The sequence below is a fragment of the Marmota marmota genome, unplaced genomic scaffold (assembly GCF_001458135.2).
Source record: "Marmota marmota marmota unplaced genomic scaffold, marMar, whole genome shotgun sequence".
Lineage (NCBI taxonomy): Eukaryota > Metazoa > Chordata > Mammalia > Rodentia > Sciuridae > Marmota > Marmota marmota.
Genome location: NW_026000048.1, coordinates 488,794 through 506,065, shown reverse-complemented (window position 1 = coordinate 506,065; position 17,272 = coordinate 488,794). Strand labels below are relative to the sequence as shown.

Here is a 17,272-nt window from a genome sequence, read left to right as displayed (position 1 = left end):
TCTGTGTTCAAATGCCAGCCATGAATCTCCACCTTCTCTGCTGCAGATTAATCCTGCCCACAAAATAACCTAGCATTTTAGTGTGTGATATAAGGGCTGTACTGATCACCTTACCTGAGGGTCACATGGGAGGAGAAATCAGAGAGCTCCAGCTCACTTTCTGCTCACCTGCCCTCAGCTACAGCCTGACATGGAGGCAGGCGTGCACGAGAGCTTGCTGGAAGAATTTTCTCACACAGAATGGACCCCTCATAGGCACCAGGTTGCAACTGGTCATTGGGACTAGTCACATTTTAAAACCACCTGTTTTTCAAAATGGGCAAAGGTAGATGAACACTGATAAAGAATTCAAAGGAATTCTTGAATACATTTCTTTAAAAACACCCTTCATTTTTAATATACATAATGCATGCGTATTCATGGCAGAACAGCTTGGAGAAAAGAACAATGAAATAATCCTAATCGGTTATGAAGCAGCCACCAAGCAGCAACTGCTTTTATTATTCTACTATATTTCAGTATTTTGGGATATGTGTGTGTTTGAAGAGCAAAATAATTGACTGCATGCACTCCCAATGTCTTATGGCAAAGTTGCTTCCCTACATGTACTAAAAGGTATAAATTAGATTTTTTATTCGATGAAGCTGATGAGATGAAATCCAACAGAGCACATAAAGATCAAAGATGAGGTGAGGAAAGCCAGAGGACATTTCACTTAAATATTTGAATGCAGTGCATGATTACTAAGCCAAGGAAAAATTATTTATCTGGCCTGAGAATGTTATTTAAATCCCAGCTCATTCATGCTAAACAGAGGCAAGTTTTTCCATTCACTTCTCCAAGCCTTCTCTCTTGGTGGAAGCAGCCCCACCCCACATTCCCAGCAGCATCCCTATTTATGGGCGTAATGCCCACACTCCAAGAGGGTGGTGCAGAGGTGTTAACTGCCAAAATGATGATGTTTAAAAGTGGGTCACTTTTAAACAAGGTGATTGTTTTAGGTTGTGGCAATCTATAAACATTATTCTTTCCATAAACTCCTAAACTAAAATCCTCTAATAAAAAGGCCAGAAGAATTATTTACAGTGATGTATTAACATCTTTGAGCTACTTGTCCTTCTCTAAATGAAAAAGAACTGCATTCTTAAAGATTAGAAAATCACGTAATCTACACAAATAGGAGTTTTGTTTCCTATTTTATGAGTTCTCACTATGTTAACAACTAAAACTTGCAAAACATTTTTGTTAAATCCTAATGCTCTGCTTTTGGGTGTAATCATCCAATGCTAATCTCGAATAAGAAGTTATATAAATGAGGATTTTTATTACCATCATCATCAGAACTCAAGAAGAGCCACCAACCCCATGGAATATTCTCTGAACAGGGAGCAGGCCATGGAGCCATGGCAAGTGCTGTCTCAGAACAGAACATGTGCTTCTTTGGAGTCTGCTGTGAGCAGTTTATTATTTTCCTGTCTTGAAGATAATGGAAATGCATTTAATATTGCCAAATGCTTTGTATTTTTTTCCTGGCTGAGCTGCCTATTCTGAGCAACCAGGGGAAATAAAAAAGTTAAAATTCATCTGTTTTTTAGGAGATTGCATGTGCATTTCTAAAAGTGACCACAGTAATGTCCCCTTTCTCAGTTCAAGCTCTGCTGTGTGGTTTGTTCCTCTGGGCACTCACAGCCACATGGCTTGCCACGATGATGTAGAGGGCCATGACTCCTCAGGCCTGATGCGTGTGGCTCACTTGCTGCTCTCGGCTTAATTCCTGCAGTCAATCCTATTCTCTTGCTAAGCGGGTCTGTCTGCTCTGCTGGGCTCAGCCGTTCTAATCTCGGCCGCACAGCCACGGATGTGAGTGTGCTGTGTAACTGAAGCCCATCCCTAGACAGGTCCACTTAACACCTGGAGTACAAGGGGTTTTATAAGTGAATGGAGCCAACATGATATAAGGAAGGCAGTCCCGACAAGGGGAGATCAGGATTTCCAAGGCTGCTCAAAGCTTAACAAAGGCTGCCACTGAAGGTGAGCCTGGCGGGAGCCCCAGAGTCTCTCTCTGGATTTGCAGCCATGAGCAGGGTGGGGGTTCTATGTGGGCCGAGGCAAAGGTGTCTGAGCAACTTGGCTTCCCCACAGCTTGGGAATCAAAGCTTTTAAAGCATAGAATCCAGCTCCTGGAGAGACCCCCCACTCCCCTTCTTTTAAAAAGAATGTGGTAGTGAAATAGCAATTATGAAGATGCTAGGAAGAAATGGAGTGGAAGCAAACCTCTTTAGAATTAGCCCAAAAGGGAAATCAAGTGCTTTGAAGTTAGTACAGTTAATAATAATAAGAGTGATGATGCTGGGGCTGGGGCTGGGGCTCAGCAGTAGAGCACTCGTCTACCATGTGCGAGGCCCTGGGTTCGATCCTCAGCACCACATAAAAATAAATAAATAAACAAATGTCCAACTACAACTAAAAAAAATATGTATGTATATATATATGTGTATATATATGCAAAAATATATGTATATATATGTATTAAAAAAAGAGTCACTGTTTTATAGAAAGAAAAGAATGATGATGCTAATTAAAATCTTCCTTGGAGTGTGTTTTACACTTCACAAAGCATTTTAAAGTACCCTAGTTCATTTAATTACTACAATACTATGATGAGATACATGCCACTCATACTTCCATTATTCAGAAAATGCCGCCACTCCATCTCCTTCCTGTCACAGTTCCAGACTTCCGGGGGGGATTCAGCAATAGCAGAGACAAAAACCGTGGGGAAGTTCCTTCTTCCCAAGCTTTATTCTGTCCTAGCTGCTCTGTTGTCCCCTCCTTTCCTCTTCCTCCTCCTAATCTTTCATGTATTTACCTGTAAATCCAAGTTTATGAGCTTCTTTGGATACTCAACAGACACATACTGAGTGATGTGCTGTACGAGGAACTTATCTACTCAGTGAATATGAGGGAGTGGCCCTGAGCAAATTGGATAAAGAATTGTCAGATTTTGCTTGGGGTCTGAGTTGTAGCTTGTAATGAAGAAAGCCATGTCCTTGTTCTGCACACTGAGTCAGAGAGACGGCTGGCCAGTGGCTGTGCCAGCTATGACTGCAGGCCACGCCCTGGGCTCCATCTGCTGAGAGTGCATCACCATCCTTTCATTCACAGGTTTTAAACGGGATGCCAGGTGTAAATGCATGGCCCAAGGTAACCAGCTCCCTCACTGTGACCTGCTTTAGGTCCAGAAGGGAAATGACATGAGCCAAGGAGTCAGGCAGAAGGCAATTTCAGAATTGAGGGAGAATAGGAGGCAGAAACGAGTTAATAACCATTTTGGGGAAGACTTGGAGACCACCTAGTAGAGATAGTAACCCAAGGACATGATAAAGAAGAATTTTCAGAGAGGAGATTATACAAGCCATCCCCAAGAAGAGAGAGACTAATGGGGACTGTATGAGTATCAAGTGACAAGGCAGAAAGGAATTAATGTGAGAGGCAAGGGAAGAAGAGGTGAAGAATGACATCTCTATCTGCTGCTGCTTCCTCCGCACCAATTAGGGAGAAGGAACTGCATTGAACCCATTCCAAGTGGCAGGATTCAAGAATGAACTTGCACACTATGTAGGGAAGGTTCCGTCAGGATCAGTCACCCTCAGCTAGATTCCCTGAAAAATCCAATTGTGAAGTAAACTCCAGTGAAAACAAAAAGCAGCTCAGATCCAAACACAGACAAGACTCTCAGCCATAACAAGAGGTAGGTGGGTCCTCCATCTATGCAGGGTAGGAACAACACACTTTTATGGCCCCCAGCTTTGAGGAATTCCCAGGAAAGAATGGCAAACAGAAGCCACACAGCTTTTTACTACATAAAGAGCAACTTCCAGACTACGGCCATTATAAATGAAAAAATACAATGACTGACATTGGAGGAGAAATGAATTGAATAGAGGACAGAAGTCAACTTCCCAGCAAGGTGATGGCATCTCATTTCTCACTTTTTGAATTTTATTCAGCTTCTACTTCATGATATGTTTCCTGTTTCCTATGCCATTGCCCTTGGAAATCTCTCTAAAGACCGCCAATTTTGCAGAAACACCTTCCATGATTTTTCACAGTAAATAATAAAGCTGTCATCAGTAGAGAGAGATTGAAGTTCCTGCAGAGGGGGACACTCTGCTCTATTGCCTCCTATTCTTGGAGGCTGGAAATCCTCGGAAAGCCATAGTTGAAAAGGTAAATTGGTTTGTGTGGCAATTTTTGCAAGTTTTAGGAAGGCAAGATACCTGTCTGCTGCTGGCCTGTGGGTTACCTGTGCAGACTTAGATTCATGCAAATGTCACTGTGTCTTAGAGCCATTACTGGGGTCTCCAGTAGGCAGTTTCAAAGTGTGGGTTGGTGTCCTTCTCTTCAGCTTTGATCACTGAAGCCCTGTTCTGCTTGACAATGCGCTACATACTCAGACTGCTTGCCGTGGAACTGTTAGCCCTGATCACCTCCCTTATGCCTTCCAGTCTTGATTTTAGTAGTGAAGACTTAAAAAAACTAATAAGAGAAAATGAGTTGATCTTCAAGAATTTAATCTTTGATTAAACTTGACACTGAAATCAACAGGTCATGGATGATTAGTGAGGATGGAAAGAGAGATTAGACCTCTCCTCGTGAAATTCAAGGCTCCTTGTATTCACTCCATCTGAGAACGTGGAAGATGTTCCTGGAACGTTTGCCTAAACAATGATATGCCCTCCAGAGGCATGCACATCTTTTAAATAGGACTTGGTAAGCCACTTCATGGTGTTGAAGGGAGTATGATATTGGAGCTGCTTGCCCTGTGTTTTTATACTTTTTTTTTCAATTTTCCCCAACCTTAGCTAAGCAAGTAAGTGATATGAAAATATTTATCTGCAGAATGTCCTCTAATAACATGGTCCCTGAATGTGCTGCTATCTGTTAGGGGTTTGTGTTGTAATTAGAAACTGTTAAATGTACCGGCACAGTGGAATGTTATACCCAAATCTCAAACGAAGGTAAGACATACAGATGTTCATTAGGAAAAGAATAGCCTCCCACCTGCCACCAAGGAAGAGTCTGAAAGTGGGTTTTGCAACTGGATGAGGAATCCAATGTGTTATCATCTCAGTATCTTAAAATAATACAGAGAGTACATCTAGTGCAGCCTAGCTTGCCGACGGCAGGTTATGGGCTTTGCTAGAAGAGACCTGCTCCTCCCTTGCTCCCCATCAAACCACAGATGAAGACTTGAAAATGACTACTCCTGCCATTTACTAATCATTGACAAGTGAAGGGGTCCTGTGAGCACTGGCCTCATTTCTTCGCAGATGCTACGGATGTGTATCATGTGTCAGCTGCTGCTGGACGGCAGAGGGCACCGAGAAGCTTCCATTGGATCTTCAGCATAGGACTGACAAGGGCAGGGGCTCTTGAACTGCCTTCCAGAGGTGACTTCAGCTCCCGCTGTGTTTCTTGATTAATGAGCCGTGTTACATTTTAACATATTCTCAGCTATGGGTTTGAAATACTGTACAAAGTGATGCTGTGTGGCTCCGAATGATACACTTTGTGTAAGAATAGCTGTTATTGTCTAGAAGGAGAAAGAACTTTAGGGTTTTTGCCTGTCCTGTGCTCTACCCACAGTACCAGCAATATCAGCTTATATAGTTGCAAAGACTTGGCTCTGTTTAAACCCTAACCTTTAATAGAAACAATCCAGAATTCCTCATTTTTGGAAATGTTAGGGATTTGTTATAGGGAACAGGAAAGACGTCTACTTTTATATAGAGAGGGCTGTAATGAAAAAGAGAAATTAGCCTGCCACCGGGGCTGTGGCTATGATCTTGGTCACCATGTAAAATATCCAGGTGGGCATGTGGGCTTTAGGCATATCTGTCCTTGACCCTGGGTGAGCTGGGTGCATGTGAGGCATCACAAATGCGGAAGTATCCATAGTAGTATTGCAAGCCTGGAAAAATATTACAAAAATTTGTCTGGATAGCTTCTAGGATGCTAAGATGAAATTCATAGAGGAGAATTCATTCATTCCAACACTCCTGGTGCTACCATTGAATTCCTTTTATGTAAGGAGTTGAACTCATTAACTATTTACATAGTAATGCAATTTATAAAGGCTTATCATAGACATCTTAAAAAAAAACAACTGATGACTAGTTGGCAGAAAAATATACATTAGTTAGGAAGTACTGGCTTTCTAGGAGCCAAGATCCATGACTCAGTTACTAAAGAGAAGCACAGTTAATCTGCTTATTACTATCATGAATGAAACAAGGAGAAGTAACTACCCAGGTTTATAGGAGGCACATTTCTATGATTCTCCAAGGCTCTCTCTGGAAACATTAGGTGCTGCCAAATTGCATCCATGTATTTGATCTCATCTTCTCTATCATAAACAGAGTCCTGGACAGGGGTGAGAGGATCTGGTTCCAGCACTGGCTAAGCCCACTTTGGATGCCCTTAAACACCATGGGTGACAGCAGATGCCATATAGGTGTGTGTTCTGTGGCAAAATGTCCAGCTTCCTTGAATCCAAAGGATTCAACATTCCAACATAGACCACAACAGTACTATATACTCCAGAAAACTTCCATGAATATCTAGTACAATAGTCTATGCATGCCTGGCTCATAGTAAGTGCTTGATAAATGCTAGGTGTTGTCATCAATATTATTTATAGGCTAATTAGCTATTTGAACCTAACTGAATCCTAATTCTGGATCCCTAGGACTAGATAGTGCTTCTGAAATTTTTCCTCTAAAGTACCCCTAAAAACAGATGATAAAGAAGGCAACCTCTGAGGCCACTGGGGTGGGAGAACTCAACCATTTAAAAAAGTATCTTATGCTGTACTTATATTTCTTGCATTTTCTTTTTAACAGTTTACATTTTCTTTACTTTTTTTTAGTCAAAATTTATACTGTTTCCCATAATAATTTTGTTTTGATATTAAAAATATTCATAGTTAAGTGATCTTCAAACCTACTTATCACTGGAAGAAGATAAATTGTGATCATCCTGTAGCTCTGGGTCCCTGCAGGCAAGCCATAGTGGTAGGCAGATCCTGTAGGAGGTACACACTCCCAGACCCCAGCTACTCCAAGGGTGGTGTGTGTACAAGCAAGCCCTTGAAATTTGTAAGGAACACAGATAGTCAGACCTCACTACACACACCCACAGGATCAGAACTGCTCTGGGGTGACTGAACCACCCCCTGGTGGTCTGTATACAGTTTAAAGTTGAGAAGCATTGAAGAGCTGATCTTTCAGAATTGTCTGGGTCCAGCCTGCTTTGATACAGCAAGAAGGGAAATGATCATGCATGGAGTGCCTGTGGGAGACTGGCACCATACTAGCTAATGTGAGGCAGACAGAGATGAAGAGGGTATTTATTGTCCCTTCTCTTCTGGTTTCTACTGGGGGCAGGTGACAAGCAGTGACCTGGCTCCATGGAAACCTGCCATCAGCTCCATCAGCAATGAGCTCAGCCCTCCACACTGTGATTGTCCACCTTCACAGTGAAGTGAGCACAGAGGAGACCCCATTGTCTTAATCTGAAGAGCGTAGAGCAGTGGCCACCATCCTCTTGCCCTTACGTCCCCTGCCAACGCCACTGCCTACCTCAGGTCCATTGATGAATGCTTCAGGATTCTAGTCTATCATTCTTACATTCCAACATAGACCACAAGTGCTGGGAAAAACCAAAACACAAACAAGGCAGAGACCTGGTATGAAGAAGAAGCAAAACTCCATCTTAACAAGACCAGTGGAAGTCAATTTTCCTGCAGCCCTCAGGGGCACACAGTGAGTTAAGTCTGCAGGTGAGGACATCTGCTTTCTTTTGCTCTGTGGCTGTGTAATGCATGGGTTCATTGAGAGCTTCAGGGAAAAGAGCCCAGCTTTTTTCTCCAAGACAGAGCTGTCTTGAGAGGTTAAAGTTTGATGCTGTGCAGAGTGAAGCTTTCCCCCTGAAGCCAGTGGGACCCACACTGTTTTGAAAGACTGTCAAGGCAGAAAACACAAAAGGTCAGTGGCAGCCCAATCTAACTGTCTCTCCTGTTGTCAAAGGGTGGAGCTGTGTCACCAAAAGTGACAACCGCACAGAGGATGATCTGCAGATTCAGGCATGATGGAGATGAGGACAGGAACAGTGGGATGGGAGAGGGTGGCTGGGAGAGGGCTCGAGGAAGCTGCCTGTTCTCTGGGCTCAGCACCAGCAGGGACAGGAGAGTGTCCTGCCTATTAGAAGTGAAGGTCCCGCAATTCTGGCTCTGCTCCTGGATGGCTCTGATGATGCCTCGGTCCTTTCCCTGGCCAATGTTGTGGGCATATTGTCTGTGCACCTACCCTGCTGTCCCACATGCTCATTGTCAAGGCCACTGCCACGGCTGACCCCACTTCTGGTACTCAGGTCTATCAATGACCTCTCAAGTCCCCAGATCAAAGGCCTTCAGGAAGGTCTTCTACTAGACTTCAGTGTTTGAAATAGCTTTGTCTTTGAATGTTCTCTCATCCACCGGCACCTCATTATTCTGTAGCTTTTCAACCCATCGGCTCTCCTCTTTGCTGCTTCCTTTAATGGCTTGGCTCCTCACCCCGTCTCTGAAGTCCACCCGCTTACCGAGGTCCAGTCCCTGCCTCCCACTAGTTAACATTCCCATTTTTAGATACTTGTCAACTCCGGCAGCTCCTAAAAACACTTCACTGCAAATGCCTCCAAAATCCACTTTATAAAACCTTGAGTTTTCTCCCAGGATCAAATAATACACCTCCCACTGCCTGCTTGGTATTTGCATATGATTGATGATCTTTCCAGTTACCTGCATGTAGCTCTAATGAGAACCCATCACCCCATGCTGAGCGTGGATCTTATCTCTACCAGGAAGCCTTGGACAACTTCTAAGTCGGGAGCAGCCCCCTCCCACCCTCAGATGCCCATTGAGAATGGCCAAGGAATCCTTGCTCTTCTGTATTTCTGTATTTCACAGAGATGTTTTTCTCCTCAGGACGGTGCAGTGCTGCGCAGTGTGATGTACAGAGTGACATTTCTACCTCTCATTATCCACTCATTTAACACATATTTATCATGCCTACTGTGTGCCATGCACTCTTCTATGTGCTAAGAATACAGGAATCAACCAAAAGGGATTTCTATCAAGCCGTTGATATTCTGGAAGGGGAGGGGGACCTTCTTGCCATCTCTCCGTGTGTTATCAAGTGATAAGAAAAAATAAAGTGAACAGGAAGAAATGATGGGTTGTGGAGGAGGGCCACTTACTAGGGTTGTCAAGGAGAGCCTCTCAGATAGCCTGACCTTGAGCAGAGACTTAGAGGACACAAGAGCAACCCTGAAGACAGGTGCAGGAAGAGGACCCCAGCTCTGAGGAAGGACCTTTTCTGCTGTGCATGGGACCCAGTGATGAAGGGGGATGGGCAAGGATGGAGGGAGGGGATGGTGGCAGGAGGTGACCACGGAGAAGCTGCAGGGAACAAGTCACAGATGACCTCAGGTCCCAACAGTGACTGTAAATTTCACTCTGGTTGATCAGCCTTGATTACATGCATCTGAGAACAGTTTCCTAAGAATCCCTCAGGCTGCCCTGTTGCGAGCAGGCTGGTGTGGCCTGGGCAGACAGAACTGGAAGCCAAGGGAGCAGCCAGGATATTAAAATAGTTCAGGTGAAGGGTGACAGGGAGTTGGATGGGAGGCAGGTGCAGGTTGGTAAGAATTAGTCAGATATATGTTTTTTTAGAGAGAGAGGCACCAGCAGCAGAAGTCAAAGTCAGAGACAAGAATGAGCTTAAAAGTTTAGGCTTGAGCAATTGGAAAAAAGGAGGAGGTGTCAAAAGACAGATGGTGGAGTCGTTTGGGGGCCGTGTCAATGTGGAATTTGGTTTGGAGATTGTTAGTTTGAGGTGTGTATTGGGCAGCTAGGTGAGGGACCCGGGGGGGGGGTTGTTAAATGTGCCTGGTTGCCTCACTCTTAGATAAGCACTGGCTTGAAAATACAGCTGTCAAAGGCTCCCACCAAGGCAGTGGGCCCCTGGGGAATGCAGAGGCAGATGCCACACACGGCCACCATTCTACATGCCAGGAAACAGCCTTCTACCACACAAAGGGATTGCGATTATGTAATCAAAATCCCTCCTATAAATAGGCTTAGCCATTTTCATATTTTTAAATCAGTCAATTTTGGAGCGATTGAGACAACCGGCCTCACTCTTGGTGGGAGAATGATCAGTGTAGCATCAGGTTAAAGGAAGTTAGTAGTTGACTAATTCATTCATTTTGTTTACAAACAGCGGTGGTGTGACCTGTGGATGCTGGGTGCAGGCCTCCCTACAATCCCAGGAGCAAGACTCCGAGAGGAGGATGGGCCATGCACTCCCACTGCAGGCATCAAGCCTGGCACACAGCCAGAGCCTGAGATGAATCTACAGCACTGACTCCCAGTTTCCATTTGTTATCCCGGAAATACCAGATGGGGTGCCAAAGCCGGGCTCACCCAATTGGTCATTTTGTGGTGTGTGTTTGTTTTATAGGACCTGAACCGCTTAAAAAGCGTTGTGATTTTCTCTCCCTGTGACGCACACGTGTTGCCCACTTCCCTGACTCCTTTGTGATTTCCCTCTATTTCACTTCACCATGATTCTGTTTGTTGGGAAGGAGGGAATGCTGAGGACCTAGAAAGACATCAAAACTCCAGCTCCTGTCTATAAAGTCAGCCCTGGATGAGATTCCAGGAAGATGGGCTTCCACCAGGTACCTATCCACTGCATATTTGTTCAAGGCAGGAATAGCAACAAATGTTCTAGAATGGACTATCATACCAACAGGATTGTCAATACTTGGCGTTTTCTTTGATGAACTTTAAAAATTCTTAGTCAAAAGACTCCAAGAAATGTGTTCTCCATGCCAGAATGTCAAAGCCATTAAACACAACCCATGTAAAAATATCAGCATAAACTCCCTGCACCTTAGGCTTGAGGAGATCAAGGTTGACTTACACTCAGACTAGAATTAACCGGTCAGATCCAATATGCCGCCAGCAGGTGACTGAGAAAACTCTGTTATTTCAAGACATGATACCCCCAAATATGTGTTCGTGTGAACACGGGATGGCCAATTTTCAACAAAAACTATAAATCGTTTCCATGTTTTTCAGTTTTGAGCTATCAGCAAATCCATCAAGAATGACATTATCATCACAGGTTTATAAAGTGCTTCATGGGAAGATGGAAACAAATGCAGAAATTAACAGAAAGGCCTTCCTCTCCATTCTAAAATAGGGAATTGTTTCTGCCCATCTCCAGTCAGCATGTATCTGCACAGCTCACAAGGACTGAATGACAGCCAGCTCATGCCATGGAGGAAATCTGCTTCACAAAGATTAATCACAAAACCTCCCTTGAGATGCAGTGGTGCTAACTCACAGCATAATGGGTTGAAATGGTGAGTAATTGTACAAGTGGATTTCGATGCAAATGGTCAACAAAATTTAAAGCCACATTCATTATAGGTACAGTGTTATCATTTGGATCTCAATGTCCCCCCCAAGGCCCCCGTGTTAAGCTTGGTGATCAGCATGGTACTATTGGGAGCTGGCGGGACATTTAGGAGGTGGCACCCCGTGGAAGGAAGTTAGGTCATTGGGTGTGTGCCCTTGAAGGATTACTGGGACCCTCGTCCCTTCCTGTCTCCCATATTTTTGCTTCCTGGCTGCCCCGAGGTAAACAAGTCTCCTTTGCCATGTTTAGTCCTCCCACCATGACACTGTGACACTAGAGGCCTAGAGCAACAGGGTTCAGTAGCACAGACTAAAAATCTCTCAAACCAGGGGCCAAAATTTCAAACAATTTATCCCCCTCACAAATTGTTTATCTCAGGTACTTTGTCTTGTTGATGCAAAGTGGACTAATGCACATACATTTTCTTGGATAATCTTGAGAAAAATTACTCTAAGGGTCATCAATAAAAAAGATCCTTTAAATCCACCTACTTTAAGTAAATGTTTTTAAAGATCATTAATAAAAGGGCTGGGGCTATAACTCAGTGGCAGAGCGCTTGCCTAGCATGTGTGAGGCACTGGATTTGATCCTTAGCACCACATAAAAAAAAAAAAAAAACAAAACAAAAAACAGAATAAAGACATTCTGTCCATCTACAACTACAAAAAAAATTAAAAAGGTCATAAATAAAATTTTTCATTATTCCCATCTACCCTTTATGCCAATTCATTTTCAAAATATCACTGAATACATCAATCTAAAGATATTGGGTGATTTAACACTAGAGAAGCTACATTTTCTTACCTTCAGTTAAAAAAGAAAGGTGGGGGGGAAGGGGAGGAGGAGGGACTGCTATGGAAAATATAGTAATCTGGCTTGATATAAAAAGACAAACTATTAAAAGAAATTTTATTCTCTTAAGGGTAATATAATAATACTGTAAGTAGTTTTTAGTTAATTCACAAGTATGAGTTAATTAATGGATTAGTGATCTATTCTCCTATATGGATCCTGATGTAAGCATTTTTGAAATTATCTAATACCAGAGACTTACAGAGATGTGATTATGAATAATAATGCTGCTGTGGTTTGGGTATGGTTTGACCATGTCCCAATGTTGGATGCTTGGTCCTCAGTCCAATGATGTTAAAAGGTAGTGGGACTGTACGGGAAGGGCTTAATGCAAGATAAATTAGGTCCTACCACATAGTCTTTGCTCTCTCTGATCCCCCCCTCCTGAATGTGCTCTGGCTATGATGTTATTCACATAGTGTGATGGGGTTGGGACAAGAGGCCTTGATGTTTATCCTATATATCTTTGAGCTAAATAAACCTCTTTTATTTTTAAGTTACCCAGCCTCAGAGATTTTATTATTGCAAAATAAAATAGATGAATATAAGGATTTGGGGCCAACATGTAGGGAATTCTGTTGTTTAAAAGAACTATTAAGTTTACTGATATGACCAGAAGCATCTTAAATTTATGTAATGGAAGAGAAAAAGGAGGGGCTGAAGATATACAAATGTAAAACAAATCACTTAACATTTGAAGGCATTTAATATAAGACTTGCAAATTAATACACAGAAATACTACTGCTGCTTGTTCAGAAGGTAGTAATTAAAAGCACAGAGTTAGAGCTGAAATAAATACCTGAAATCTATAGCTCAACTCCCATATCTTACTTGAGAAAATAAAAACACAGAAAGATTATGTAACAAGTTCTCAATTGACACTATTAAAACAAAATACAAGATGCATGGGAAGAGATTCTTGGTTACTCCCCCTCTTGCTCTAACATCTGAAAACTTACATGATATTGACTCATTCATTTGAGATACAGGATAGTCCTGCAATAAGTGTAAATCTAAATTGAAGTTATCCAATGAAATAAATTATAGGTCAGCCCAAGGGGAAAATAAAAGAGCAAGCTGATAAGGTACATGCTCTACTTGCAAGGGTTTCCTTACCCATTACAGTGGCTGTCCTGCCATTCTTAGAGCACCTAGTAGCACCTTGTTATTGCATTGTGAGCTTGGTACCATCTGCAGTCAGACATGCTTGTGCCAATAGCTGGTATATCATGTATTTTACTGTAATCACTAACTCTCCTTTCAGAAATACCTGCTGTGCAATAAAGGAAATGCCTCTGTCCTAAATAATTCGAAATGGGTAAGGTGAGGAGGGAGTGTGTTTCACTCTCTACAGGTTCATGTCTGTTCATTCTGACCTGGGAGACAGTGATAGAGTCAATCTGTAAACTCCTCAAAACCCAGAGGAGATGCTCATTTCCTGTTGTTCTTGACATCCTGATTAATTTTGTCAGCAGACAAGATGTGCTCATGCCTAAAAGCTCAAAAGAAAAGAGCATCTCCAGTAGCTTCCATGCCACAACTCCTAGTCTGATATGTTTGATTCCTCTGCCTGAGCAGTTAGGTAAACTTTGGATGTTTCTAGGAATCATTTCCTTCAAATTTCAAAGGGCACAGGATGTTTTCTCCATTGGTCTTATTGTTTACCACCAGTTTTTAAAGAGTCCCTAATGCAGACACGCTCCTCCCCATTCTTTTGTAGAATTATGACAACTCTGTAGAAAATAAGAGTGGTGGATGCCCATTACAGGGAAGCCCTTGGGGCCTGCCAGGACCCGTCCTGACAACTGGATCCCAGGGAATGATAGTGAGATCATTGTGACTTCATTTCATTACACTTTGAGGCATACACTACATCTTCACTTCTTGAAAGGAAACATAGAGCTACATTCAACAAACAACCCTGAAATAATCTCTGCAGAATTAAGAAAGCAGTGTTACATTACTACGCATGTTAGAATGGCTACTCACTTGAAAAGGCAAAACAGAAAGCAGTGTTTTACCGAAACTCAAAAATGCATATCATGTGCATCCTGGGGAAAGTCCAAGCATGGAACAAATGTTTGAAGGATGTTTGTAGTTTTTCTGAAAAGTAACTGTTAGGTAGGTCGAAGTCTTCATCTAGCAGTGAAGAAGAGCCATTCACAACTCAGGTTTTGGCTTTTGTTGATACTTAAATTATAAAAGACAATCACTGCATATTCTATGATATCCAGAAGTAGGCCATTCACAAAAAAAGACTAAATTCTTCATGTAAAATGCAAACCACAGATGTGTCATTCAGGAATATATAACTCATCAAAGACACAAGTGAACACCAGAATTGGATAAACTCACCGGACACCAGCAGCCCAAGTGGACAAGTTAGCCTCCTGGAGCCTTGGACTTTAAAACTTCATTCAAGTCCGGATGCCCCACGGCTTTACATGAACACAGTTTGATTTGAACAAATTGCTATAAATGAGCAGAGAACAATGCATTTGGAACTAATTCTATAGGAGACAGAATTAAAAATGAGCTCATCAGTTTGTCAACATTAAATTGCACATTGATACAGAAAGTTGCTCAGGGTTTGTTTTGACTTGGACCTCCAGGAAAACAAGAAGTGATATCTTTGTCGATCCCAAGTCCTCACTCAGAGCTTGGCAGAGCTGATGGGTAGACATTACTTCAGTATCTCAGGGGCTTTTTGATGAACAAGCTATAGGCTCTCAGTGGGCTGGGACTCAAGTCCTGTTCATTGCTATTCCCTGTGTCCAGTACCATGACCCCCCTGTGTGGAATGGCATGTTATAGGTGCTCAACATGTCCTGGTAGCTCCCTCTCCATGACCCTTGCAGTGAAAGGGAAGGAGAAAGGGCACAGGAAGTTTTCTCCATTGGTCTTGATGCTCCAGTGGGCATGGAGCTAGGAGACTGGCCGATAGACAGCCGTGGCTGGGACCACAGTCAGGGAGCCTCATACGCCAGTGCCTCTCCTCCTCACTAGTATTTGCCATGAGTTTGCAGATGGAATACACATATTTATAGACACACAGACATTATTAAATGTCTCTGTTGGCTGCCAAACTGCCCACTATGGCTCTGGTAGCCACGTGCCCCACCACTGTCACATCTTTTCAGCTGACCACATGCTTTCCATCCTGCCTTTTTCTACAACTGAGTGAGAATCTGTTCCTCCTGTCTTACATCTTAGCGTCTGTCCTGATGAAATCTCTCTCTCCCTCTTTCTTCCTTTTTTTTTTTTTTTTTTTTTTTTTGCCTTTTTGGCTAGGCTGTCTGATCTGCTAGAGAAGGTAGTGGGCCCTCTGGTTTGTGATCTCCCAGGGTGAAGCCAGCCTTGGGATGACAGGGAACAAACATCATTGCCTCGTACGCCAGAAAAGAAAATGTGCTAGAAACACTGGATTGCCCTCTGGCATTTCTGAGGCCACTGCAGATGGAGAGCCATCTGGGTCTATTCACCCCTCCCGATTCTCCCTGGTCAGCAGAGCCTCTAACCATATCCCCCAAAGCACGCAATACGCCCCCTTTCAAGAAATTGCTATTGATCTTGACAAGCTGTGGGACGTGCTGTTCTTTTTCTTTGGGAAAGATTCCTGCAGATATTTTTCTGTTTTTTTTTAATATGTGTGTGTATTGTGTGATATTTTACTAGTAAAAAAATACAAAGCAAAATATATTTCCCTTTATGTAATTTTATTGTACATTTTCCTTTTAGCAGTTCTTTACAGAAACTTACTCATTATCAGCTAGACAAGACTACACTGCCATTGACTCCGATGTCAATAATACTGCATTTCAAGACAGCCATTGCTTTTTGCGTCTGTGCCCTAGGAGGCTAATGTGACTCAGGAACTCATATTCCTAACTCATGTGCAAAAGGTCAGGGAACTTATCTTCCACTTTTAGGTCTGCTAAGAGCTTTGTGGTTGTCTCTGCTTAGGTTTCCACAATTTCTGGGCAAGAGAAAGGATACTGATTTTACACAGTCCTCAGAAGACTAATAAGGAATTTGCAAAATGGAACTAACTCTGCATGGTTAGTTCCAGTGTGGTTGGAAAGGTAAAAGTATGCGCTTATTCCACCTGACTTACACACTGTGCAAAGACTTCACTAAGCTAGTTTTTTCTTCCTCCTGAGTGTACAAATAGATGACCGGCCATCTCAAGCCTGGCCCATAGCACCCTCTCATATCCCATTTACTCTGCATCTACTTTTTCCTCTTCTAAATGGCTGCAATGGAGATACACTTTGGTGGCCTTGGGAACAATTCAGAATAAATTTGGAGTAGAGGATGAACTTCAACTCACTGCTCAGAGAAGAAATGCCTGACTAGGAAGATCCAAAGTGGATTCCTACATAAGCAAAACACAAGCTAAAGTTGTTTTAATCCAGTGCTTTTGGAGTTTATTAAAAATCAGTTATATCAGCTGGAATTATTATAAATAGTAAACAGTCTATATCCTTCTAAAGAATTAAAATAACATAAAATTTAAAAATTGAATGAAATTTTATACTCCGTTGTTGATTTAACACATATAGGTGGTACAGTCTCTCTTTCAGGGTTGTCATTTGAAGCACGAGTTCCCTCAAAAGGACTGTCAAAGCAGGCCCCCGGGGAAAGTTGCAACCCGTGGACCAGATGGACAACAGAGCACAATGCAAGACGTAAAGCCAGTCTAGCTGCTGGAGTTGCCTAATGGTCCAATATTAAACTATTTGTCCTACATGGTGTTCAGGGAAAGAGAAACACTTGAGGATTTAAATTACAGAGAAAAAAACTGTTCACTCTAACTATATACATATATATATATATATATATATATTGTGTGTGTGTGTGTGTGTGTGAAGTAAAATCTCCTTACATA

At 42.5% G+C, this 17,272-nt stretch overlaps 1 protein-coding gene across 13 annotated transcripts in view; it reads right to left on the bottom strand.

Annotated features, from left to right (window-relative positions):
- Chrm3 (cholinergic receptor muscarinic 3) overlaps positions 1 to 17,272 on the bottom strand; it is a 424,602-nt gene that overhangs the window by 84,523 nt on the left and 322,807 nt on the right. For 2 of the 13 annotated variants that reach the window (XM_048812575.1, XM_048812584.1), the window contains one exon: positions 14,740 to 14,856. The exons of the other annotated variants lie outside the window; for them this stretch is intronic. The gene's annotated coding sequence lies outside the window, so the exon portion shown is untranslated. The remainder of the gene's footprint in view (positions 1 to 14,739; positions 14,857 to 17,272) is intronic. 13 annotated transcript variants of the gene reach the window in all.